Source organism: Lissotriton vulgaris, chromosome 5 (genome assembly GCF_964263255.1).
Source record: "Lissotriton vulgaris chromosome 5, aLisVul1.2, whole genome shotgun sequence".
Lineage (NCBI taxonomy): Eukaryota > Metazoa > Chordata > Amphibia > Caudata > Salamandridae > Lissotriton > Lissotriton vulgaris.
Genome location: NC_141693.1, coordinates 763,029,748 through 763,055,919, shown reverse-complemented (window position 1 = coordinate 763,055,919; position 26,172 = coordinate 763,029,748). Strand labels below are relative to the sequence as shown.

The 26,172-nt window shown below is 45.0% G+C and overlaps 1 protein-coding gene across 1 annotated transcript in view; it reads left to right on the top strand.

Moving 5' to 3' along the window:
• The window catches only part of LACTBL1 (lactamase beta like 1), a 458,138-nt gene that overhangs the window by 389,904 nt on the left and 42,062 nt on the right, over positions 1 to 26,172 (top strand). The window lies entirely within an intron of this gene.

Sequence of the window (26,172 nt, the reverse complement as noted above, 5' to 3'; positions counted from 1 at the left end):
TAGTTCTTTTCTATTATTTATAAAGACAATTGGCTTGTAGATGTCTCTGCTGACACATTCCTGCCAATAACTACTGCATCAGAACGTTTCTTCTTATTAGCACATCACAGTAAACTAATCCAGAGCTTAAAATGGACGATGTTTTTAAAAGAGGTGTGTAGATGTCTATTACTCTTTGGGGAGGGTATTGCTCTCCATTTGTTTTACTTGCCATATAGTTTTGGGGTTCGTGAGGAATTGAAACCAAATTTGGCTGCCTGTGGTGGAACTTTTAATTTGTGGACAAGAGTATGTTATGATATCACCTGTGAGTCACGCCTACTTCTAAAATTATAGACTCGTTGGAGAGCGTAGCAGAAGTGACATTACAAAAGAAGTTGATCACCCAATGCAATGAAAAGATATGGAAAGAACCACGTTCACATCAACCCGCCCCCTGACATGGAGGAACCCCTCTCTTAGTAACCTCCACATTCCTAGTCACACTTTCCTTATTAATAATGTATTTTTTTTTAACCAGTTAATTCTAAGTAAGTAAAAGTTTATTTCGGATAAGTAATTTCATAAAACCTACACACATTAAAACAATGATTTAAATGCAATGTCACAAAATTGTTAAGACTAATTGTGATTACTTTTGGGCCTAACATACCAAAACTCTCTTTAAAAACAATAAAATCACAAGACGGCTCTCTTTAAAAAAAATAGATAGTTGAGCAGGTCCAGTAACCTCACCTAAAAATAGAGTCAGACATGCGCTACACACAGCCCATTTTGGCCTGAGCTAGTTGGAGACCTTTAGCTTTCCTTATTAATCTGGCCATAAATAAACACTTCCTTACAGCAAAGACAATGTAAATAGTTGTGCTGCCCTTCAAGATTGTCATTGCCTCCTGGTATCTCCAGCAGCCAGAGTACAAACAGAGTGGGTGTGTCCATTTGCATATGCTAGGCATAAGAATAATGCATAGTGTATGGATTCATTTGGAGCTAGCGAGCACATAGGGCATACGGATGAGTGAACAACGCTCCTGTTGGAATTCCATAGGGCAGTAAATGACCCCAGCTCCAGTGTATCATAGCAACATTTTAGATATAAGGTTTTTGCAAGTGGCTGGAGTGGGAGGTTAAGAAAGGATTCATAAAATGGGTGTCCCTTGATCGACAAAATTTGATCTATCAGAGTGCCTAGTGAGCGACAGCAAAAAAGACTAGTGTATATGTGCTTGCAGTAGCATTGTTTTAGCAGCAGATTGGAAGAACGTCCAACGAGGATGCATTTGACCAAAAGGATTCTAGGTCCAATATTTCAAACCATTGGTGGATGTGTTTGAACCAGGGAAAAGTCAGGGCTTTGGCGAAGACCAACAATTCCTCGACAGCCATCCAGATCGGCCTTAACTCTTCCATGCTCCAGAGCCTCATCCAATACAATATGGGCCTTAGTCTGGCTACTTCTCCCACTCGTTTTATGTTGACATCATAGAACATTGGTATTAAGGGAGTGCTGGATGGGTGATGGAGTAGTGAGCGACAAACTTGTTTTCACTTATGGTGAGAGCATCTAGATTAGCATATCTCCAGAGGTCTGGCTTGTACAACGTGGTTGATAGGGCCTTTGGTTTGTATATTTCAAGAGCCAGAAGTAGGGATGTTGTTCCGTGGAACCTTCTGTATATTGCTGAGTTCTGATGTTGAGTCACAGCCCTTCTTTTCTCTATGTGTGTAGACCACGACATTTTTACTGTCAAGCATTATGCCTAGGTACTCAAATTAGATACTCACCCCAGGTTTTCATTTTCTAGAAAGATAGCTTCCCTAAATGTTTTGTGTGGTATAACATAAATAAATTCGTTTTTTGAGGTGTTGATCTTGAAGCCATTAGTTAGACAAAAAGCGTTAGAATTAGTCAAGAGCTGCTGGAGGCCCATCGGGCCTAAGAGATTAAAATGGTGTCAACATCGAGTAGGATTGCGGGCACCCTAGCTCCATCTAGTTTAGGTGCATCTATATTTCCTAGGGAGAGGGCATCAACTAGGTAGTTAATATATAGGGAAAAATGGATAGGGCCCAGGATTCATCCTTGCCTCACTCCCCTGGCAATCGGAATTCTGTCAGTTAATTGCACTCCTGTTCCCCAACGGATTTGGGCGTAGTTACTCTGGTGGAGTCTATATATATATATATATGGGTGAGGAGGGCATCCGGGACCCCTAGACCCTTTAAAGATGCCCAGAGCAGCCCCCTGGCAACCAGGTTGAAGGCTGCTCTGAGGTCAACAAATGCATATATATATGCATCCCTCTCTGAGTCTCGTATATTTCCAGAGGATGATCAGCAACCTTAGGACTTGGTTGATAGTGCTAACATTTGGCTTAAACCCTGCTTGGAATCGGACACAACCTCTAGTCCCTCAATCCAATTGTTAAATATACTTAACAATTGTCGAGCATAGACTTTCTGCTCTACGTCCTGTAAGCTAATTGGTCGGTAACTTGCTGGGTTTCCCCGGTCCACCTTTTTAAATATGGGTATGATTTCTGCCCTTTTCCAAGTGTCAGGGATAGAGGCTCTTACTGCTACAGAATTAGTCAACCAATTGAGATAGGGAACCCAGACTGCCAAGTTGTGACACAATAAATCTCCAGGGATTTTGTCAGGACCGGGCGCCTTGCCCAGTTTAATTGAGAGCATGGCTAGTCTAGTCTCCTTATCCATCTGTGGTAAAATTAATTACCTGGTACTGAATTTCTATGCGGTAAAGTCAATAAGAATAACTCATAATAAATAAGAGGCAAAATCCGTGATATTTGAGGTTTCTCAAAAAGGGTTTTATTCCTATAAAAGGAATTGGGTGATTAGCATATTGGCTCGAGCCAAGGTGGCATACCGTTCCGTCACCACGCAGGTTCGGGAAGGGACAGACTGACAGAGTCAATGGTAATAGCGAATATGCAAGTATGCGACAATACATTATTGACAGGCATTCATATATATAGTCAATGCATTACAGTAAAGGCATATGCAGGAGGCGTAACAGCTGAGAAGAGAGATAAGAATGCATATACGTAATACAAAAAGGCGTTACAATAGGCGTGCATGAAGGCGTGAACAAGAACGTCATTTATCATGATGTCACAAGTAGGCGGATCCAGGAGTGAATCCGGCAGTGTCAGCAGAAATACATGGCAGAGATGCGCGCGCAGCAGTATGACGTGTAATGCACGTGTAACTTGAGGGGTGAAGGGGGGACTTGACATTTAGCCCTCAAGTGGAGACAGAAGTCTGGAGTGTCAGATCAACCTAATCCCAAATCGTATCTAATATCTCATGTTTAAGGAACAGTATTATCTGGAAGGAAAAGGTCTCTCGGACAAGAGGCTATTCTATACTGACTGTGAGTGCGTGTATGAGCGTCTACGTGTCTGCATGAGATGCGAGGGGTGCGAGGGAGGGCATGGGCCTACCATGGAAACAGAGCCATGAATTACTTGCACAGAGACAGTAAGGCCGAGCCCTTTGCTCTGCAGCTGGAAGGATGTTGACCTGAACTACTAGACAGGAATGTATTTTCGAGGAGTGAAACAGATAATTCGAAGGTTGAATACAGTCTTGGCAGGCAACAGGCTGAGCCAAGCACCGTTAGCCGCACAGGGAGTGAGGCAGGGGTCACGGGTACAGATGCAAAGCCCAGGTTTGAGATTCAGAGTAGGAAGGCAGGAAAAGGCTCGATGGCAGAAATTCAGGGCCTACTTCGCCAGAGCTGAAAAACGTGTAAAGTACATTACATAAAGACGTTGGCATGGCATATTTAGGAACGGACTATTTGACCCATTCATGGTGGATCTGAAAGAGGACATGTTAACGTTGGACGCAAATGTATTTGCGTCTTTATAGCTTGAAGGGGAGGGAACATACATGTACTTGTAGCGTGTACACGGAGTCGGTGGGGTCTAAGATAGGGGACACAATTGATCATAAAATTTATATTACCTCATTCCCTCCTTGTCCCCTACAGACCCTTCATGATATATCGATCTGCATGAACCGATCAATCTGTTCATGTAACATCATTTGCTCTTCTTTCTTCTTTTGGCGGTTTGAATGGGAATTTGAATTCGGAATACATGATGTGGCGCACAGGCCGCAAATCGCCGGTCCACATTGTAAACATAGGCAGCAACTGAATACTACGAGAAGGCCAATGCCTAGGAAGGATAGGATCTTCCATCCCCAAGCGGTCAACGTAGTCCAGAACCAACCGGACCAAGTCCAGGTGCCTGGATTCTGATGTATCAGACTTGCAATTTTATGGAGACGTGTTATAGCTTTATATACCGTTGGCGCGTTTTCTGGAATGAAAACACAGCAACTTGACCCGATGACCTTACAAGCTCCACCCCTATCAGCTAGGATGACGTCAATGACGAGACGATTTTGAAGAACAACAACCCGCATCGCGGACTGTTCCTCTGTTAAGTTACCTAGAGCGGAAGTAGTTTCATTCACTACTGCTTCGAGGGTTCTAGTTAATCTACGTATCAGTTTACTATTAGTAACAGTACCTAAGTAGGGGAAGAAACCTTTATTGAAGTCGGTGTATTGTTCCCATGCCATTTCAGTGTAGTCGACAATCAGGAGGTCTCTTCGGAGTCTATTGTTTACTAGATTGGTATTTCTGTGATAATCAGGAGGAGCTAGGAAAACAGGTGGCAGAAGGAATGCAATGTAACAGGCACCATCCCAATCTGGAGGCAAACGTATGTATGCGGTATGGCCACAAACAAAGTAGGAATGACGGGTAGCTCTAAACGTGGATTTGCCTTGATCACTGAATTCGATTACAGTAGTACATTCACTATGACCTAAGTGTATGGAACCATTCTTTCTGATACATAATTCACCTTTGACTGGTAACACTGACATAGCAGGCAATACTGGTGCAGCTTCGGATTCAACAGTAAGAATCATGAGGTTAATTGTGTAGTTACCTAATCCATATACTTCATTTTCTAGATCTGTTCCTGTTCTAGTGGGAAGTCCCTTCTTGTCAGGGTAACAGACTTTAAGTAGAACTGAGTTCAGGTTTCCCCAAACCCAATTCCCATTGTAGACCGCAATGTCAGAATCTAAGGAATTAATCAATCTAAACCATGCCCCACAGGAGCCATTGTGAGTGAACGGGTACGGAAAAAGGGGCAGAACTCCCTTGTATTTCTGATAGGGAGGGAGTCGGCCACATATCCAGCAGTTTGTAGCATTGTTAGTCTGATGGGAGTGATGTAACATACTAATGAATGTGTTGTTGCGCAGCGCAAGTCTGTAAGATAATTCATGGGGAGGTAATTCGCTAAAAGAATGTTCGGCAGTGACATTGTAAGCAGATTGTGCATGCTTGAAAATAGGGTAGTACATGTGTAATAATATACTTGCAGCAATAACAAGAAGGCTTAGGAAAAACGTAATTAATAATGTCACTATACAGTGACTACGGAGTAATTTACAATATGCACGTTTCTTGAGTTGTCTCTGTCTATCTCTCTCTCTATCTCGGTCTAGGGGATACATGTCAGAAACTAATTTAACCGATTCACCTAGGGGAGGACTTAAACAATTAAACTGTCTGACTTGCTAGACCGTAACTTTAGTCTATATTCTTCAGAGGCGGTTCTCTCAACCAGGGGGAGTTTTGAGTCAGTTTGTGGAGGAGGGCAGGGCTTAGAGTCCAAGTCCGAAGGAAGTCCGTGGAATTTCTTGATGTGGCTCGAGTGCAGCCACCCTTTTCTGCCCTCCAATTTAACAGCCGTCCTTGTTGTCAGAAGAACCAACTTCGGGGTCTGCCAGCGGGGCTCCAGTGGACTTCTCCGGTCAAAATTCCTCACGAACACGAAGTCACCAGGGACCACTTCATGGGGCTTCACCTCGGTGTTGTCGGGAAAGGCTGCAGCTACCTGTGAACGACAAGATTGTAGTGCAGACATCAAGGAGGCAAGGTAATCTGTCAGCATGACACAATCAACATCTGTGATTTTACGAGGTATAGGCGTCCCCCACATATTTGGTGGCCTACCGAAGACCACTTCATACGGGGATAGCCCGGTTCGAGAGTGCGCAACCATCCTCATATAGAAGAGGGCAAGTGGCAAGGCTACTATCCAGTCAACGCCTTTCTCTCTACATATTTTGGAAAGTCGGATCTTTAGAGTCTGATTATGGCGCTCCACGAGACCTGCTGCCTCGGGATGCCGGACACAGTGGAACTTCCACTGATACCCTAACAGGAGTGTTATGTGCTTCACGAGCTCGGATGAGAATGGCTGACCGTTATCTGAGTACACGATACGGGGCAAACCATACCGTGGGAAGAACTCGCGAACCAGTTGCTTGGCTGTGGTCGGAGCAGTATAATCTGGGACTGGGTATGCTTCTGTCCATCGGGAAAGTGCACATACGACTACGAGGACATACTTGAATCCTCGGCAACGTTCCATCTGGATATAATCCATCTGGATGACTTCAAAAGGGTGATCGGGAGGCTGAAATCCACCTTTCTCTACAGGGATGCTTTTTCCTGGATTGAACTGACAACAAATCATGCAAGTACGCACTTTTTGTTTCGCTGCTGCTCGTAAGTTCTTATTGTACCATATGTGTTGAATGCTATCTAGCATTGCCTTTTCTCCTAGGTGTGCTGGACTATGTACTGTGTTTATGATTACTTGAACCATAGAGTCGGGGAGAAACCATATAGATTTTCCCTTCGTCATCCATCCCTGATCTGTTTGGATCCCTCCTAGTTCAGTCCACTTCTTTATTTCATCTGGTGTGGCATGTGTCTGTATGTCAATTACATCATGTGCGGGATCCTTGACTGTCATGCAGTGTGATTGCGTCGGAACTATCGTCTTTGTCAAGTCAGTTGCATGCATTCGATTCTGAGCAGTTTGCTTAGCTGTTCGGTCTGCCAGGTCGTTACCCTGGGAGATCGTGTCGGTAACCTTTGTATGTGCCTTACACTTCATAATAGATATCGCAGTAGGTAGATGTATTGCATCTAACAAGGCTTGAATGAGGGGACCGTGTTGAATGTTGGCACCGTGAGAAGTCAAGTAACCTCTCTCTCGCCAGAGGACTCCGAAATCGTGAACGACTCCGAATGCATAGCGTGAATCAGTGTATATGTTAACTCTCTTATTTTTGGCTTGAATACAGGCTTGTGTCAGAGCGATGAGCTCTGCTGCTTGAGCTGACAGGGTGTCGATACAATTTGTTTCTATAACTTCGGTGTCTGTTGTGACTGCGTAAGCTGCCACTAATTCTCCTGTACCTGTTCTCATACATGAACCATCCACATAAAGTGTCAGGTCTGGATCTGGTAATGGGACATCTGTCAAGTCTTGTCTGGGTTTCGTCGTAATAGTAATGACTTCGATACAATCATGCTTCAGTGGGTCTACACCGCTTAATGGCAAAAGTGTGGCAGGATTCAATGTGCTGCAGCGTCTGATTTCTATATGTGGTTGAAACAATGTCAATTCATAACCTGTCAGTCTTGCTATGGTCAAGTGTTGGGTTTGTGTACGATTTAAAAGAACTTCCACGGAATGTGGAACTTGTACTGTCATTTGATGTCCTAATACTATGGAATCACTCTGTCTGATTGCTAAAGCTGTCGCTGCAACTGATTTCAAACATGCAGGTAAAGCTTGGGCTACTGGATCTAATGTGCTAGAAAAGTAAGAACACGGTTTGTGTGAACCTGCTTGTTCCTGAGTGAGGACTGATAATGCAGTACCTTCACGTTCTGTGACAAAAAGTGTAAAAGGCTTACTGTAACATGGTGTTGCTAAAACAGGTGCTTGGCATAGGGCTTTCTTTAAGTCTTCAAAAGCTTGTGTATGTTCCTGAGTCCAAGGGAGGACAGTCGATGTCGCTGCCTCCTGAGTTGTCAATTGAATGAGTGGCTTTGCTAGAAATGCATATTGGGGAATCCATTGTCTGCAGTATGAAGTGAGGCCTATAAAAGCCCGCACCTCCTTTTGTGTTTTCGGTGGTGACATGTTTACAATTAACTGGATGCGATCTGGAGTGAGCTGTCTCCCCACTTTGGACAGCAAGTGACCCAGGTACACAACTTGCTGAACACAGAATTGTAGCTTTGAAGGGGAAACCTTGTGCCCCTTGTCAGCCAGGAAATTTAAAACCGTCAGTGATGCTTTTTCACATTCGGGTTCGCTTCGTGCGGTGATCAGCAGATCATCGACATACTGGAGTAGGGCGGTGTTAACAGGCATATAGATACTGTCAAGTTGTCTTTTCAGTGCTTGGCTATAGATGCTGGGGCTTTCTGTGAATCCTTGAGGTGCGCGTGAAAATTTGAAACTTCGTCCATTTAAACTGAATCCGAACAAGTATTGGCTTTCTGGATCAATTGGGACACTAAAGAAGGCGTTCTTGAGGTCAATTACAGTAAAGAACGTCGCTTCTGAATCAATAGCCGTCAGTAATGAAGAGATATCTGGAACCACAGGATACTGTGGTACAATGCATTTATTCAATTCGCGCAGATCAATAACTAATCGATAAACAGGTGGTGCATTTGGATCAGTACGTTTAAGAACTGGGATGATAGGAGAATTACACACATTGGAGTCGGTTTCCACGACCACTCCTTGTGCAATGAGCTCGTCAATGATTCTCAGCAAAGCCACTACAGCATCTGGAGGTAACTTGTATTGTCGAATTCGTGGTAATACCACTCCTGCTTTGAGTGTGACTCGATATGGTGTAATGTGCATACAACCTACATCAGTGGGGCCTTGTGCCCACAAGTGTGCAGGTACATTCTGTAACCGGGGATCCATGTCTCTTAATACATAATGGCCTTTAAAATCTCGTAAGAATAATCGTACTCCTTCCGGAGAACAGCATATTATAGCTCCTAGAGCTTTCAGTGTCTTTATTCCTAATAAGTTTTCTGGACATGATTTCGTAAGCAATAGATCTGTAGTCCGCGTCAAAGGACCAACTGCAAGGGGAAGTGGCTGTGATACTTCATTAATAATAGGCTTTCCTGAAAATCCAAGGGAAACATTCTGTGAGCCTGAGAGGGGTGCCCCTGGAACCTCATTGTGACTGATTGTGGTCCTGCTTGCCCCTGTGTCAATTAAAAACTTTCTGTCTTTTCCTAACACTTGACTGTGTACATAAGGACCTTCTTGATCTACAGGAACTTCAATAAGAGGCAAGTCAAATTCCCTCTCTAGGCTGTTTCATGTGTATCGCTGATAATCAGGGTAGTCATTCTGTGCGTACTGGTACATCTGTTGTGTTGTGTTCTGTGTCAGTAATAGGCTGTTGCTGTGGCACTGCTACAGTTTGCGATGAAGCTGGCATAGGCGGAATATGTTGTATATTCTGTGGTACTTGTTGCTGGGCCTGGTCTTGTCTAGGTAAGCGCGGTCTCTCCTTGGTCTTACCCGTGGAGATATTGTGTTTCAGAACTGCACAATCGTTTACATAATGACCAGGCTGTTTACAGTAGTTACATGTCCCTTTAACAGGAGCCGTCGAATTACTGGGCTGGGTCGCACCCTTTTTGTGACCGTCAGCAGGAACTGACTGGGCAACTAACATTTTCATTTTCGTGTCTTTCATACGTCTTTGTTCATGTTCTTGTTCTTCTCTGATTCTATTCTGGTGATACTGTAACATTTGTAACATTTGTGAAGGGGTGTTAGCTTGCCAAGTACTTTCGACTTTTAATACTCTGTTCTTTACTTGGGGCAGTGAGTTCTCGACTAATTTCGTTACAAAAAGGTGTGGATATGATTCGCTACTTGGTTTCAGGCCGCTGTTAATACCAAAACATTTCTCAAATCGAGTATAAAAATCACTAGTGTCTTCATCGGGTTTCTGTTTACAGGCTGAAATTGCACCCCAATCTTCCTTTTACGTACTTAATAAACGTGGCAACACTTGTACTAACAATCCTGGTAATGCTTTAACCTTATCCCCGAGCCCTTGGCCTGGAATTCTAGTATTTTCTTCGTTTTCTAATGCAGTCCAATCAATCTTTGCATTTCCCACTTCCCATTCTTTTTCTTTAAGTTTCTCATAAATACCAGGAGGCAGTAGTACTTTCAATATCTTCATAATGTCGGGATAAGTATAGTCACCCATGAGTAACATGTCTTTTATTTCACGGTGAAAACCTGCGGGATCTTTATCATGGCTAGGTACTAGTTTTTTCATTTCCAATAACTCTATTTTAGTTATAGGGGTGTACACGAACACACGTCTAAGTGTATTGTCGGCATTCTGAACTGGGTGCACTTCTCGTAACGGATTCTGTCTATCCATGTAATACATTTTTCTTTCCATGGAGTGTGCTGAATCAGACTGTGGACATAGAAAGGCACTATATCTGTGTCGATGTTCTAGAATTATTTTAATCAGATCGGTACCTAGACCTCTCCATTTATTCATGAGTAGTTCTGCTAATATATCAGGCAGGGGGCCTGGGTCGGAATGTTGGCTCCTATATAATAGAAGTAGGTGTTGTATCATGTATGTACCAGCTAAACGCTGCTCACTTGGTGTCATATTTAAAAATGTGTGTGCTAACGCATCATCACTATATTTCTCGGGACTGTCAGCCCATTGTACTGCTGACCTCGCTAATTCTTGTTCATCCATAGAATCTAGTACATGGTACCCCATTCGTTCTCGAAGTCGGTTATCAGTAGCTTGAAATAAGTGTTCAGGAGTTCTTGGATTACACATGGCTTCTTGAAAAATTCTTTTACTTTCTGGACGCACTGGGCGCATTGAATTATTAAAGGGTCTTCCTTTACTTACATATGCTATCGTTTCTCTAACTGGTAATTGTGTTTGTCCTGTAGCTTCTTCTGATGGCTCCTCTTCTGAGGACTCAAACTTGTCTGATTCATTTTCTGGTTCTATCGGTCTTGTTTCATGTATTTTTATTACTACGCTTCTGATTCTTTGATACATGTTTTTTATACAATTCTGTTTATCATGGTTCCCGTCTGCTATATTCTGACCCCATCTATGAAGTGCTTTCATTTCCTCCGGGTCCATCCCCGGCCTATCTTGTTCTCTTATTAAGCAGTTTATAAAAAACCGTAATATCTTGGCTTGAGTGTCAACTTTCTGGTGAGCCATGGCTTCCTTAATACTTTCAGGTCCTTGCCCTGTTTGGACAAAATGATATATTCTGTCTAGATGTTCAACCATTCCGGGTAGGGTTAACAAGAATTGGTAACCCGTCTTAGTCGTACTGACGCGAGTATTAATCTGTCATCATTTCTACCGGGTACTGGGTCGTATCTACAATCCCTGATACGTTCTTTTATTATATCAAAATCGGCTGATCGAGGTGTACGTTGTTGTGCTAGATCCCTGTAAGTCAATCTATGTACTTGTGGAGGTGTCTGGAAACCTATCGCCCCTCCGGACGCGCCTCCTGAGGCACCGGCTCCGAAGGGGTTGTTCGGGTGTAAAGCGGGAGGAATGGGTGCGGGAAGAGCTGGAAGAATGGGGGGAAGACCAGGAGGGACATTCGGAACGGGAGGAAGAGGTGGGGGAGTAGCTTGTCGCGGGGGTAGGGGCTGATTGTCTCGGGGTCGAGCGCCGCCAGGAGGAGGTGTACGCGGCGGTGCGGCATTAGCATATGCGGGCGCCACATCATCTAGATAGGAAGAAAGGAAAATGTCCTTCGCGGTCTTGGGATGCATTTTAGTCGGGAGCATGGGAGGTGGTAGATCTTTTGGTACTTCCGGAGTGGCCTTAGGTAAACCTTCGGCCAGGAGAGGATACATACCATTCCTAAGGGTGTTCAGTTGTCTGTCTACTTGTTCTATTTTTACTCGGATACCTTCCTCAACTAATACGTTTTCTTGGGCCTTGTCTGGATCCTCTTTCCTTTTCTCTTCTTTTCTAAGTGCTTTTTCTGTACGCCTATGTGATTCTTTACGCCATAATTCGATGGCATCTTTCTGTGACTGTCTGGCTTTCTTTTTTCGTAATGCTTCTTCTACTCTTATGATACACTCTGAATCCCATGTCCCTGCAGCGGGCCATCTCTGATTCTCTGCTAGATCTTTAGTGTAGTCCACCCATAAATCGAGAAATAAAACGGCATCTAGGCCGTGCTTGTGGTACATAAAGTACCCTGGAGTGTCCCTAGGTGGGATGGGAACAGCTTCCTCGAGTACCCCTTTTCTAGTCTTTATCTGTCTTAATTTGGAGAACAACGGCATCTTAAAATCTGGCTACTTAATGCTTACTCAGATATGAACACAATGAACACAAAATCACAATAATGACGATCGAACAATCACTCATACCACGACATTTTGAGACACATTAAAACATTTTGACATAAATGATAACAATTAGAATGTAACTAGCTAACTGCATAATACTAGATACACTGCTCAACAGTGCAGACTGGATATACTGCTAAACAGTACAGATACACTGTCTAAAACAGTGCAGACCAGGTCTGTGTACCCAAACCTGTCTTGACCGGCACAAACTAATGCGCACGTCTAGATGCGTCCCCAGCAACGGTACTCACCGGGAAGCACGGGAACAGAAGGCCTCGGAAACCCTGGACTGGACTCGACTGGATTCGGACTGGATTCGGACTCGACTCGTGACGCAGATACTTCGGAACTTCGGAACCTGGTGGGCCTCCGTATACCTCGGATCTTGCTCTCTCAGCTAGGCTCTAGTCGGGATCCTCCGCACCTCTCACCGCCTCGTCTGGGTGTCGATCGCGGCCTCAGTCACCTCCGTTGGCCTGAGGGAGATACAGGAAATCCTGCGGGTACGCGTAGTTTCCGTCCGGCTGTGGCAGGGGACTAAGCCTGCAAAGCACCTCCGGCGGGTGAGAGGGGGGAGGGGTCCCTATTCGGGCGCCAATTATGTGGTAAAATTAATTACCTGGTACTGAATTTCTATGCGGTAAAGTCAATAAGAATAACTCATAATAAATAAGAGGCAAAATCCGTGATATTTGAGGTTTCTCAAAAAGGGTTTTATTCCTATAAAAGGAATTGGGTGATTAGCATATTGGCTCGAGCCAAGGTGGCATACCGTTCCGTCACCACGCAGGTTCGGGAAGGGACAGACTGACAGAGTCAATGGTAATAGCGAATATGCAAGTATGCGACAATACATTATTGACAGGCATTCATATATATAGTCAATGCATTACAGTAAAGGCATATGCAGGAGGCGTAACAGCTGAGAAGAGAGATAAGAATGCATATACGTAATACAAAAAGGCGTTACAATAGGCGTGCATGAAGGCGTGAACAAGAACGTCATTTATCATGATGTCACAAGTAGGCGGATCCAGGAGTGAATCCGGCAGTGTCAGCAGAAATACATGGCAGAGATGCGCGCGCAGCAGTATGACGTGTAATGCACGTGTAACTTGAGGGGTGAAGGGGGGACTTGACATTTAGCCCTCAAGTGGAGACAGAAGTCTGGAGTGTCAGATCAACCTAATCCCAAATCGTATCTAATATCTCATGTTTAAGGAACAGTATTATCTGGAAGGAAAAGGTCTCTCGGACAAGAGGCTATTCTATACTGACTGTGAGTGCGTGTATGAGCGTCTACGTGTCTGCATGAGATGCGAGGGGTGCGAGGGAGGGCATGGGCCTACCATGGAAACAGAGCCATGAATTACTTGCACAGAGACAGTAAGGCCGAGCCCTTTGCTCTGCAGCTGGAAGGATGTTGACGTGAACTACTAGACAGGAATGTATTTTCGAGGAGTGAAACAGATAATTCGAAGGTTGAATACAGTCTTGGCAGGCAACAGGCTGAGCCAAGCACCGTTAGCCGCACAGGAAGTGAGGCAGGGGTCACGGATACAGATGCAAAGCCCAGGTTTGAGATTCAGAGTAGGAAGGCAGGAAAAGGCTCGATGGCAGAAATTCAGGGCCTACTTCGCCAGAGCTGAAAAACGTGTAAAGTACATTACATAAAGACGTTGGCATGGCATATTTAGGAACGGACTATTTGACCCATTCATGGTGGATCTGAAAGAGGACATGTTAACGTTGGACGCAAATGTATTTGCGTCTTTATAGCTTGAAGGGGAGGGAACATACATGTACTTGTAGCGTGTACACGGAGTCGGTGGGGTCTAAGATAGGGGACACAATTGATCATAAAATTTATATTACCTCACATCCCTCACCAATTTCTCAAGAGCCACTATTCTAGCTAAAATAGGCACAATAGCAACATTGAGAGCATCTTTAACTTGGTCCATTATTCACCCCCAGCACGCAGTTAAAGTCTTTAAGAGTCAAGCTAGCTGGTTCAGGAGCAGGTGCTGGTATCTGGATGCTGGACAATCGCCTCTCACTGAGCTCTAGCTCCTTTGAGACTACACAACCACCTGGGACAACAAAGCATCCAAAGTGGTGCCAGTACGAGTATCGGGGCTGAGACCAGGATTAAGACCAGGTCCAAATGAGAGTAGGCTTCTCTCCATAATCTTCTTCTTCTTCGCCTTCTCCACTGTTAGGTTACACCCAACCATGGTCCTAGGATGATACAGTAACGATACATGGGCAAGGGGACTGATGAACGTCTATGAGGCAAACACAATTTTGCAAAGACGGCAAGCACATTGTAGTAGAGGTAGAACGTAAGTGAACAGGTGAAACAGCAGATGAACAGCAGGTATCCACTTACCTTCTCCCCCTGTCTTGCTGCCACTGCCTCCACCTGCGCAGGAAGGGAACTGAGGGAAAAGCTCCTGCAGTCAACAGTCTATAGTCTGTGAATGTTGTAGGTTGTAATAGTTATTATAGGTTGCAGGTTGTAGTTGTAGGTTGTAATAGTTATTCTGTCAGTTAGATTGACAAATGTCTTGAGAAAGTGGGTTGAGACAGAAGGAGCAAACAAACAGGAGGGATTGGTGCTAGGCCAGTCAAGAACCTCCTTGGTCTTCAGTCTCTATATTTCTCAGGACTCAAATATCCAGACATCTGGTGTCCCTGGCCCAAGCACAGGCCCAAGTTTCCCCTAAGGGCACAAGCTCCTCCCCTGCAATAGCTCCTCCAAGGCTTTCCCTAGTTGACCAAGTCGGCCAAGACGAAAACAACATCAACACCCTGCATCAGCACCTTTTACAGCTGAGCCTGCAGCTGAGCCCAAATGCCTCGTCCTGCGGCACTCCTGAATCCACCCACCTCCGTGAGTGGAACAGGTGGAACAGGCGCAGTGGTGAGTAAATGAGCACAGCTTGCAGCAGGCAAATGGTGCTGGACAGGATCGCAGAATTGCGTGTCAGGACCATTGCTGGGGGAGGGGGGGTGAACAAATCCTGGGTTAGAACTTTGGTGCTGAAGAGCAACAGCGCCACACCTCTTTTGCACACTGAATCCTCGGCTTCCTTGGTGTGCGATGCGTGCGCATGAACGGGCGGGCTACCACGAGCATGGCGGGTGGGCTTGCAAGAGCACGGCCTCCAGGGTAGGGATCTCACTTGGTAGCTCTTTTTTAATGGTTTCTTTTTAACCAGTTAATAACAATCAATATTCATGCTGTCATGAGTACCGCCTACACTATTCTCAACTACTCTCATTTGAGGAATTTCACTTAAATATTTAGTCGATTAAGGACTAATCACCTGTGTGTCCATCCTAAATATGCATAGTGAAGTACACAGTCTAGTTTATCACTTTATGCTATTAGCTCATCGCTGATTGGTATGGGCACACAGTAAACAATAAGTTATTTTCCCCCATATTTCTCAATTTTCTCAATTTACAACTAAAACATAAAATGCCCTATGATCATCTCATCCTGGTATAGAGTCTTCCATGACATCTCGACAGTCATTTAATAAGCCAATTAATGTATAGCTGTTAAAAACGTAAACTTATTTTCTTTATATACCCGAAATAATGTGTCCGCTCAGTCTCTGTGCCCGCTGTTAGCTGCCTCTCCCACTTTTAGCGCGTGGACACGCCGGTGTGCGTAATCGCAGCGCTCTACAAATGTCCCAATAATAATAATAATAATAATAAGCAGTTAATTGCACAAAGAGTTATTTCAGGTTCTCCAACGATTAGGCAGGTCTTCGTGTGTGTTTTCTTGCTCTTCTATGATGAGATTGACAAGGATATTCTCAGATCAAAACTTTTAGAAATTAATTCCCACTCGGTTTAAGTACATGCTTGATTTAGTTAATCACTTCCCGCCCAAAGTGTCGCACATTCTGCTTCTTAGTTTCACATTTACTTCCTATCAACCATTTTGCATGAATATTAAGTAAAAACTTTTCACCTGGGGCATTTGTGTTAACTTTAACTCCATCCTTTGTGTAGAGAGGTTGTGTTACTGAAATTACTCTGACCAGTTTTGGCAGTATGGTGAAGGCACCACCTCTGCCACGTTAGTTGTGTAAAATCCACCAGATCAAGAATTTACTCACATTCCAGTGGGAGGAGCCATAGCAGATGAAAACCCCTGGCAGAAGTTTCCCCAGAAACATCGCAGGTGGAGGAATTGCCATTAACATATGTGAGTACTGGAATGATTCTCCTAATGTGGTAGACCATTATCAGTACCCAGGTCTCTTACACATGCTGGGGCGCGTGTTCCAGACATGTTGAGGACCCCCTCTTCAGACATGCATGAAAGACTGCCAGCTTTTGAGTGGTGGTGTTTCACTGTGGTGTCTCCACTGAACAGGACTGCAGGCTGGCAGTCCTAGATTGGGTAGCCATGCCACCACCATTTCTGCTGGCACTTATATTGGTCCGTGACAGAGAGAGATGGTGCTGCTGGGGGAGGCTACTTTAAGAGGTTGTTGGCCAAATAAATACCACCAAGTGAACAGAACACTGGATTGACAAGATAGAATAACTGCACCATTTAGAATTGTGGTGACCATATGCTAATTTTAAATTCTTCCCAAAAAATAATGTTTGGAGAGGCATCAAATTCTTTCTTTGTTAATATGTATTAACATACGCTTCTAATCTTGCTACTTTTATATGAAGCGTTTGATATAGTCACTTGTTAATTGTGCTATTGGCAGACATTGACCATTTTTTTGTGGCGTGGTTGAGAAGTTTCTACCTCTTTCCAGGCTAACAGTACTTGAGAGGGAATCCACAACAGTATATATCTCTTCTCTAGAGTTCTACAGGAGTGCAGGGCAACTCTTTTCATTCTCCGGCTAATGTTTATGTTTTGATCAGAACAGTTCATTCTCTTTTCCGCGGCCGGTAACTCTTACATTCTACTGATGGCACTAAAAAGTGAAGGCATCTAATTATATTGAGGAGCTGATGAATGATGGTTGTGTACACCAAATAGAGACAAATGCAATTTAATGACGGACCGGAAAATCACCATTTATAGTTTATTGAAACCAACAATATTAGAATATTTACAAAGCTTTTCAATGTCCTCCTCTAGTGAAACAACAAAGCTGGGAGTCATTATGTATGATTACTGTAGGAAAGTGAAGTATTATGCAGTGTGGCTGGTTTAGGCTCAGTCCTGGTAGAGTGGCACAGAGCAGTAAGGCTTTACTAGAGGAACATGTGTTAAGAATTTCAGAGTACCGGCATGGACGATAGATACACCAAAATGAAGACAATTGGGTGGGTATAACCAGAGTTGTGGATTTTAAAAGGAGAAATAAATCAGTGCAATTCAATACTGCAAAACTTTAACATTGTAGTCAATGGTAAGAAGCCATAGTGACAATCGTTCACTTGCAGGTCGAATTGTGTGTAAGGTGATATGGGTCCCAGGACAAAGCCATGACAGACAGTTGAATTTTACCTGACTCATGGGGCCTGGGTGCAGAGTTGTCCTGGCTGTACCTGGTGCTGAAGCGTTAACCGCTTAGAGCTGGTTCTACCACTCTGATGGTGCTGGTGAGGAAACGGATGCAAAAAGTCAATCACAAGCCCACTGAGGAAGTTGGTGACGTTGTGCTGTGGAGTTTCCTGAAGTTGCAGCTTTGAGTAAAGGTAGTGGTAGCCAGACTGGTCACCAACAAGCCCTGGCAACGGTACGGTCACCATTGATGTCCAGAAGTCCAGGGGAAAATTGTAGCCACCTGAAACTTGCTAGAGGTCAGGAATCGGTTTCCCACAATACTACTTTTGGGTGATTCCTAGGCGGACAGATGGCCAGTGATTCTTTGTTTTCAGGTGCATGCTTTTAGGTACTAGTGCCTTTAGTTCAACGGAGTCTAGAGTTGTCTTTGGCTCTCAAAGGGGACCCTCCGTCTGGGGGAACCGGTCTTTGGTCTGGGACAAATCGCAGTCATGCAGTTGCTGTGTAGTTGCCAGAAGTGCAGAGTATTGCGCTTTTGTTTTGTTTAGGTCCTGAAGTCGCAGAATTGGGTTTCTTCTTTATACTTTGTTGCAAATTGAATCAGCTCTGAGGTTCTGGTGCCAGGGAAGTCGCTTAAATGCTAGATTTAGGGATGTTAGGGGTGTAGGTGCAAATAGTCAATGGGCTATGAGCCCGAACATCCAATCCACCCCTGAGGTGACCACATCCAGGGGTGTTGGCCACCTTTACTACCCAGAACCCTCAATTCTGCCACTTTTAAAAATGTTAGTACCCTTTCTTGGCTGCACATACCTGGTAGCCCACCCTCTAGGTGCGGCTAGCTTTCTCGGAGTGTACCCCTCCTGACTACATAATTTTCCGACCTGGCTTGTTGCAAATATGCCTGGGGCAGGGGAATGGCTGTTTCCACCTTTGGGAGGCAGCTTGGATGCATATCAGAGGTGGTGTAAGCTTTGAAGCTCACCCCCTTGATGTGCTACTTTAGTAGACATCCAGTCCAGGACAGACCTTTTTTTCTGCCTCCTGGCAGTGTTTACACCTTCTGACAGGGGGTCAGATTCTTGTCTTGGAAGCAGTAGCTGCGGACTATCAGCAATGGCAGAGGAAAGGCTGGGGAACCCGGGTGGGCAACATTTAAGGTAGCCACCTGGATGCATGTCACATCAAATCCACCATGCGAATCATGTCAGGGCTGATGAGACAAGTTGTTTGATATCAAACATGACATACTTCAGTGAGACCATAATGGAGCTGGCAACCTCGAGGTTGGTCAGATGCCAGCTATGTTATCCTATGGCCCCCCCGATCACTTATTGTAATCCTTATTGAAAGGAGGATACTATAGGGGCATAAAAGCTGACACTTTTATGTCCACACATTTAATATAATGCCCTGTGCCTCTTGGGCTCAGGAGGGCTACCTTAGGGCAGACTGTCACATATTAAAAATAGTTCTTTGACCTTGCCACACATTGTGAGGGCAGGCTCCGGGCCACTTTCAGAGTCATAACCATTAGCACTGGGGCAAAACGTGTGTGGGGGTGACCATACAAAAAGCGCACTTTCCTACATGACCCCTGTCCAGACGAAAGGTAATGAGGAGCTAACCTATCCTTTTATAGTTCTCATCATACAAGTGGAAAAGCCTGGAAAGGTCATCTGCATTTGCATGGTCAGTCCCTTGTCTGTGTTCTACTGAAAAGTGCATACCCTGTAGGGAAATGGACCACCTTAACAACTTAACGTTCTCTCCTCTCATATGCATCAGCCATCTTGGAGGTCTGTGGTTGGTTTGAATCTTAAAGTGAGTCCCAAACAAGTATGGTCTCAGCTTCATCAGGGACCAACCCATAGCAAAGTCTTCCCTCTCAATGGCACTCCAATGCTGCTCTCTAAGGAGGAGTTGCGTGCTGATATAGGCAGCTGGTTGACCTGGCCCTCATCATTTGTATGTGACAACATAGCCCTAATCTCATGTTCAGAAGTATCTGTTTGGACAATGAACTCCTTTGCATAGTCTGGTACCTTCAGGACAGGTGCTGAGCACATAGCCTCTTTTAGGCTGTCAAAGGTCTTTTGGTGTCCTGTGGTTCAGATGACGTCCTTAGGCAGTTTTTTGGAAGAGAGCTCAGTGAGTGGGGCACAATGGTAGTATGTCCCTTCACAAACCTTCTGTAATACTCAGTCAAGTCAAGAAAAGCCCTGACATGTTAGAAATGGGATCTCTAGTTGGCAGTGGTTTGCACCCTGTCCAAGTAGGGACCCTCATCCTAGTCAGGGTAAGGGAGTCACACAGCCAAGATAACAACCCCTGCTCACTCCTTTGGTAGCTTGGCACGTACAGTCATGCTTATCTCTGAGGCAATTTGGAAAAGTATTTTTACATTATCACACACAGTAACACAGTGAAAACACTACAAAAGGAGTCCACACCAGTTTAGAAAAACAGCCAATATTTATCTGTATAAAACAAGAACAAAATCACAAAGATCCAACATACAAGTCAAACTATCACTTTGAAAATTTAAGCAAGATTAGTCCATAGAAATCAATGGATGCATTTATTTTAGCACAAAGTACCTTAGATGCGTCAAAAATCAAAGTTGGTGCAAGGCACAGAGGAGGTGAGGCACCAGAAAAGCAAAGTGATGCGCCTGTTCCTTACCACACAGGGGAGGTGATGCGTCGGTCCCTTACTGGCAGGGGAGGCAACAAGTTGGTTCCTTACTGCTAGACAAGGCAGGTGATGCATTGGATCCTTACTGGCAGGGTAAGCGATGTGTTGGTTCCTTTCTGCACTGCTTTGTGGATGAAGAATTGGTGCCCAGGGACAATGCTTCTAAAATCCAGATGAGCTGCATCGATGCGACAGCGGTGATGCATACGCTGCGTCAATTCCATACCCGTGAAGCAGGCACTGCGTTGATTCCACAGCTGTGAAGCCTGAATTGCGTCATAGTTGGAAAGGGTGCCATGAACGTCGGTGACACAGTGCTTGGGACTCACACAACAGCTATTTTTCTGATGCACTGCTGTGGCACGGTGTGGCCTGTGGTGAACACCATGGTCGATGCATCAATAAAACAGCCACTGAGAGTCTCTGCTTGCAGTTTCTCCTTAAGATCAGCAAGTTACACTTTCAGGGCCCAGAAACTGGATATGGCACCACTTGGCAAGTCAGAACTCTAAGCAGAAGAGACCATGCACTGGCAGGTGAAGTCTTTAATGGCCCTGAGACTTCTTAAAAGGAGGCAAGCTCAACTCAATTCCTTTGAGAACCTTGGATGCAGGATACCAAAAGCAAAGCAAAGTCCAGTCCTTTCACTCCCAGGACAGAAGCAGCAAGCATCAGGCCAGCACAGCAACGCAACAGCCAGTAAGGCAGTCCTCCTTCAGCATCCAGCTCTTCTTCCTGGCATAATGTCCTCAGCCCAGAAGTGTTCTGAATTTGGGGTTTCAGAGATCCACTACTTATTCCTCTCACTGCCTTTGGAGTGGGCAACCTTCAAAGGAAAGTCTTTGTAGTGCCTTTCCCTGTCCTGGCTCCAGACTACAGGGGGGAGGTAGAGACAGTTGTGTATGAGGACAGGCACAGCCCTATTCAGGTGTCAATGGCAACTCATCCCACCACTGTAGCTCAGGAAGGCCTATCAGCTTGGTAATTGGCCATCAGGATATGCAAGGCACACCGCAGCACCCTTTGTGTGACTGTCTAGAGGGAATGCACGAGAGACCAAATGTAAGCCAACCCAGGCACGTATTCTAAAGACAGACAGAATCACAGAATGGCTAAGCAAGAAAATGCCTACTTTCTAAAAGTGGCATGTTCAAATTCGCGATTTAAACAATCAACTTCACCAAAAGATGTATTTTTAAATTGTGAGTTTAGAGAGCCAACACTCCAAATCTCGATCTGCTCCCAAGGCGAAATTCCACTTAAAAGATATTTCAAGGCAATTCCCATGCTAACTTATGGGAGAGATAGGCTTTGAAATAGTGAAAATTTTATTTAGCAGTATTTCACTATGAGGACGTGTAAAACACACCAGTACATGACCTACCTTTTAAAAGCACTGCCATATGCCCATAGGGCTGCCTTGGGCCTGCCTTAGGGATGCTTTACATGTAATAAGAGGGAAGGTTTAGGTCTGGCAAGTGGGTGCACTTACCAGGTTGAAATGGCAGTTTCAAACTGCACGCACAAACACAGTGGTATATCTGAGGCATGTATATAAGGTTACTCATGTGGGAGGCAAAATCAGTGCCAGGTCACTAGTAGCATTTGATTTACAGGCCATGGGCACATGTAGTGCACTGTACTAGGGACTTATTAGTAAAACAAATATTCCAATCATGGAGTAACCAATCAACATTACATTTTAAGGAAAGAGCATATGACTTTAGCTCTGATTAGCAGTGGTAAAGTGCACAGAGTCCTTAAGCCATAAAAACCAGGTGAGAAAAGTAGGAGGAAAAAGGCAAATAGTCTGAGGACAACCATTCAAAAAGGACCATGTCCAACAACATGGGTCTGGGTTTTGGGAGCCTCCTACTCCACTAGAATTGTGTAGTGTTTGGGTTGAAGAGGTTGCACTTGGCCTCCACCTACAAGCTGGCCCAAGTAAACAACTGAACTATGTCCTATCTGGCACATACTTGCCTTGAGAGTTAAGCCTGCCTGTGGCAGGGCCTTTAGTACTTCCCTAGGTGTACCAGGTGATACTCCCAGGTATAACTAAATACAGCAATATCATCCAGATATACTTCACTGAAGTTGTCCAGACCTGAAAGATCTTGATTCACCAACCTTTGTAAAGTGGCAGGTGCATTTTCCAATCCACAAGGCATTACTATGAATTGAAAATAGCTTTCATGGTTTGAAAAGGCTAATCTCTCCTTTTCTCCCTGAGTGAGACCACTTTGCAACTAACCTGGTGTTAAATAAAAGATGCTCAAGAATTTGGTTGCATCCAGATTATCAAGGAGCACATCTGCTTTTGGTATGGAGTGTGCATCAGTTTTAGAGAATTCATTTGAACCCCTGTAATCCATATAAAACCTCATTTCTGGGTTGCCACCCTTTTCCTGATGTTTGGGGACTAGTACCACTGGGCTAGCCCAGAGGCTGCAAGAGGGGTTAATCACTGCTAGCTCTAGCATCTTGCTGACCTCTGCCTTGATGCAGACTTTGACTTGATCTGACAGTCTTTTAGTCTTGTTTTTGACAAGGGAGCTATCACCAGTGTCTCCATCATGAACATATCATGCTGTCTGACAAGGGGTCCAACAAAGAGAGCTCTACAAACTGGTTGAGGACTTGCCTACTATCGGATTGCTGTTGTGCAGTAAGAGAGTCTGAGAAAACAATACCCTCTACTGAACTGTTGTTTGCGTTACTTTGCAGTAGGTCATGAAGAGTTCACATTCCTCCTCTTGGCCTTCATCAGTGACCATGAGCATAGTTATGTCAGCCCTGTCCTGGTGTTGCTTTAGGCAAGTTACATGGAAAAGTCAGGGAGGACCATTTGGGGTGCCTAAGCCTTCCAAATGGATGACTTCCATTTTTTTCTCCAGAATGGGATAGGGCCTAGCCCACTTGTCCTGGAGGGCCCTGGAAGCCATAGGTTCCAGTGCCCACACTAATTGACCTGGGTGGTATTCAACCATTGGTGACTTTTAGTTATATCAGTGCTTGATAAGATCATGGATGGCCTCCAGGCGCTTGTTTGCCCTCTTCATGTACTCAGCCATCCGTGAATGCAGGCCCAGTACATAATCCACTATGTTCAGTTTGGGCTCTTTCAGCAGTTTTTCCAGCCTTCCCTCACCAAACTTAAGGGATCCCCTACAGGACGGCCAAACAGAAGTTTAAAGGGACTAAAGCTAACCCTCTTATGTGGCATCTCTCTGCATGCAACCAAGAGGCAAGGTAACAGAACATCCCATGTCCTGATTTATTCCTGAGGCCCATTATATTGCCCTACCTGGTTTTAGTGACTCTCTTTCAACTAAAACATTTGTCTGGGGGTTATTGGAGGTCGTGCACTCGTAGCTCACATCACATTCATACGCCTTAGCTTTTAGGTATATAGATATGAAATTAGTCCTTTTATCAGATACCACCTCTTTAAGAATCCAGACTCTGGTAAAGATACCAAGAAGGGCCTTTGCCACTGGAGGGGCAGTGACAGTCCTGAGGGAAATTGCCTCTGATTACCTAGTGGCATGGTCCATTACCACTAAAATGAATATGTTCCCAGATGCATTATGAGAGTCAAAGGGACTGGTTTGTCAATCCCTACCCCCTCAAAGGGAGTCCAAACCACTGGAAGTGGAATTAAGGGAGCCTTTGGCTGCCCCCTGTCTTGCCACAAGCCTGACAAGTAACAAAGGAGAGCCAAAAAACTCCATTACTTTTTCAGACATCTGGGGCCAATAAAAATGGACAACCAACCTGGCTCCAGGTCTTGGTCTGGACCAAATGTCCAGCTCTGGGAATGTCCTGTGCTTGCATCACAATAAATTCTCTGTACACTTTTGGGACCCCCACTCTCTAGGCTAGCCCCGATTTGGGGTCCCTGGGCTCACCGTAAAGGAGTCCATCTACCCAGTAGACCCTGTGGGTACCACTGACATCTCCCATAAGCATGGGCGAATTTTGCGACTCTAGCGTTCGCAAATTTGCGTATTTGCAAATTCGCAATCCGCAAAATCCGTGAACTCTCGTGAATTTGCGGATTTTTTTTTGTGTTCGCAAGGGTTTCTGCCAGTTCACGAGGGTTTTGTACCAGTTCGCAATTGCGAACTTACTTGTCGGCTCGCAACGGTCGCGACTTTGTTGTTTCTACGTCTGGTTCATCATCACAGGTTCACAGCACCCTCTGTTTCACCACTGCCACCCTCTGGTTCACCCAGGCCACCCTCTGGTACATCACTGCCACCCTATGATTCATCACTGTTGATTATGGGGAGGAAAAGCAAGCACACCTGCCCTGCTTCAACTGACATGAATTAATTTCTGGTTCATCACTGTAGATTATGGGGGGAAAAGCAAGCACACCTGCCCTGCTTCAACTGACATGAATTAATTTGGGGTTGATTAATGTGTCACTGAATTTAAACTTCCTGTCTGGCACCTGCTTCCTTATCTGTAATTTGCTTTCTGTTGCAGTGCAATTTTTTTCCCAGGACCTTTGTGGCCTACTTGTAGCTATTCTATGAGCCTGCTGTGAGGGTCAGAGCAGGGTCATAGAATAGTTGCAAGTAGGCAACTGAACTCTGGAGGGGCCCCTCAGGAAGCACTACAGGGAATGGTTACTAATGATGAGTTTGAACATTTGCACCTGCTGAGTGCTTTCAGTTTTGTAAAACTTGTTTTTCTGTGGGGCACTTCCTTCCTCCCACCCCCCCCCCCCCCCCCAAATGGACTCCTTGCAAAAAAAAGTGCAGGCAAATGTCAACCTGAGGAGTTATTCTGATAAAAATCATCATTTTCAGAAGGTTTATGCTGCTTGCTGGTGGATTTCTTGCACAGAATTGCAAATTTTGTAATTTCGCGAGTGCAAGATTGTTGCTGCCCGCTGCATCTACATGTTCGCAATTGCGAACTCTCGCGATGCGTCGCCAAAATCCCGCAGGATCCCGCAGCAAGATCGAAAGTCGCGCAGCACTCGCAAAATATCGAGAAAAACAACTCGGCAAACGCTGAATGACGGTAAGTGAACTCCGCACGCCGCAATATTGTATCACCAAGCAAAAAAATCCGCTTCGTGCGAATTTGCGGATTTTCGGTAAATTCGCGAGAGTTTGTGGATTGCGAATTTACTGAAAATCCGCAAAATCCGCGAGCGGAACGGATTTTTCGCCCATGCTTAATCTCCCTCCTCTTGCCTTGCAGATTGCTCCCTAAGGCCTTCAAGGGTCGGGTATGACTTTTGCCCTTGGCATAGGTCCTCTCTGGAGGGCCCCCATGCCCGCCTTTAGAATCTCTGCCAGGTCAGGCAAGCCTCCTTCAGCTGCAGTTCCCTCCTTGGGCACTAGGGGATCTCCCTCAAGAGAATTCTCCCCAGGATCCTGCAACCTCATTGAAGCGGACATAAGGTGCTCGGGTACGGGTTCACTGTAGGCGGCGTCGCCAACTATGTTGTACCACCAAGATTTTCAGAAGGGCAGCGGGCAGGTGGGTCAGGGGAGTCAAGAGAATTTTGTAATTTCGCGAGTGCGAGATTGTTGCTACCCGCCGCATCTACATGTTCGTAATTGCGAACTCTCGCGATGCGTCGCCAAACTCCCGCGG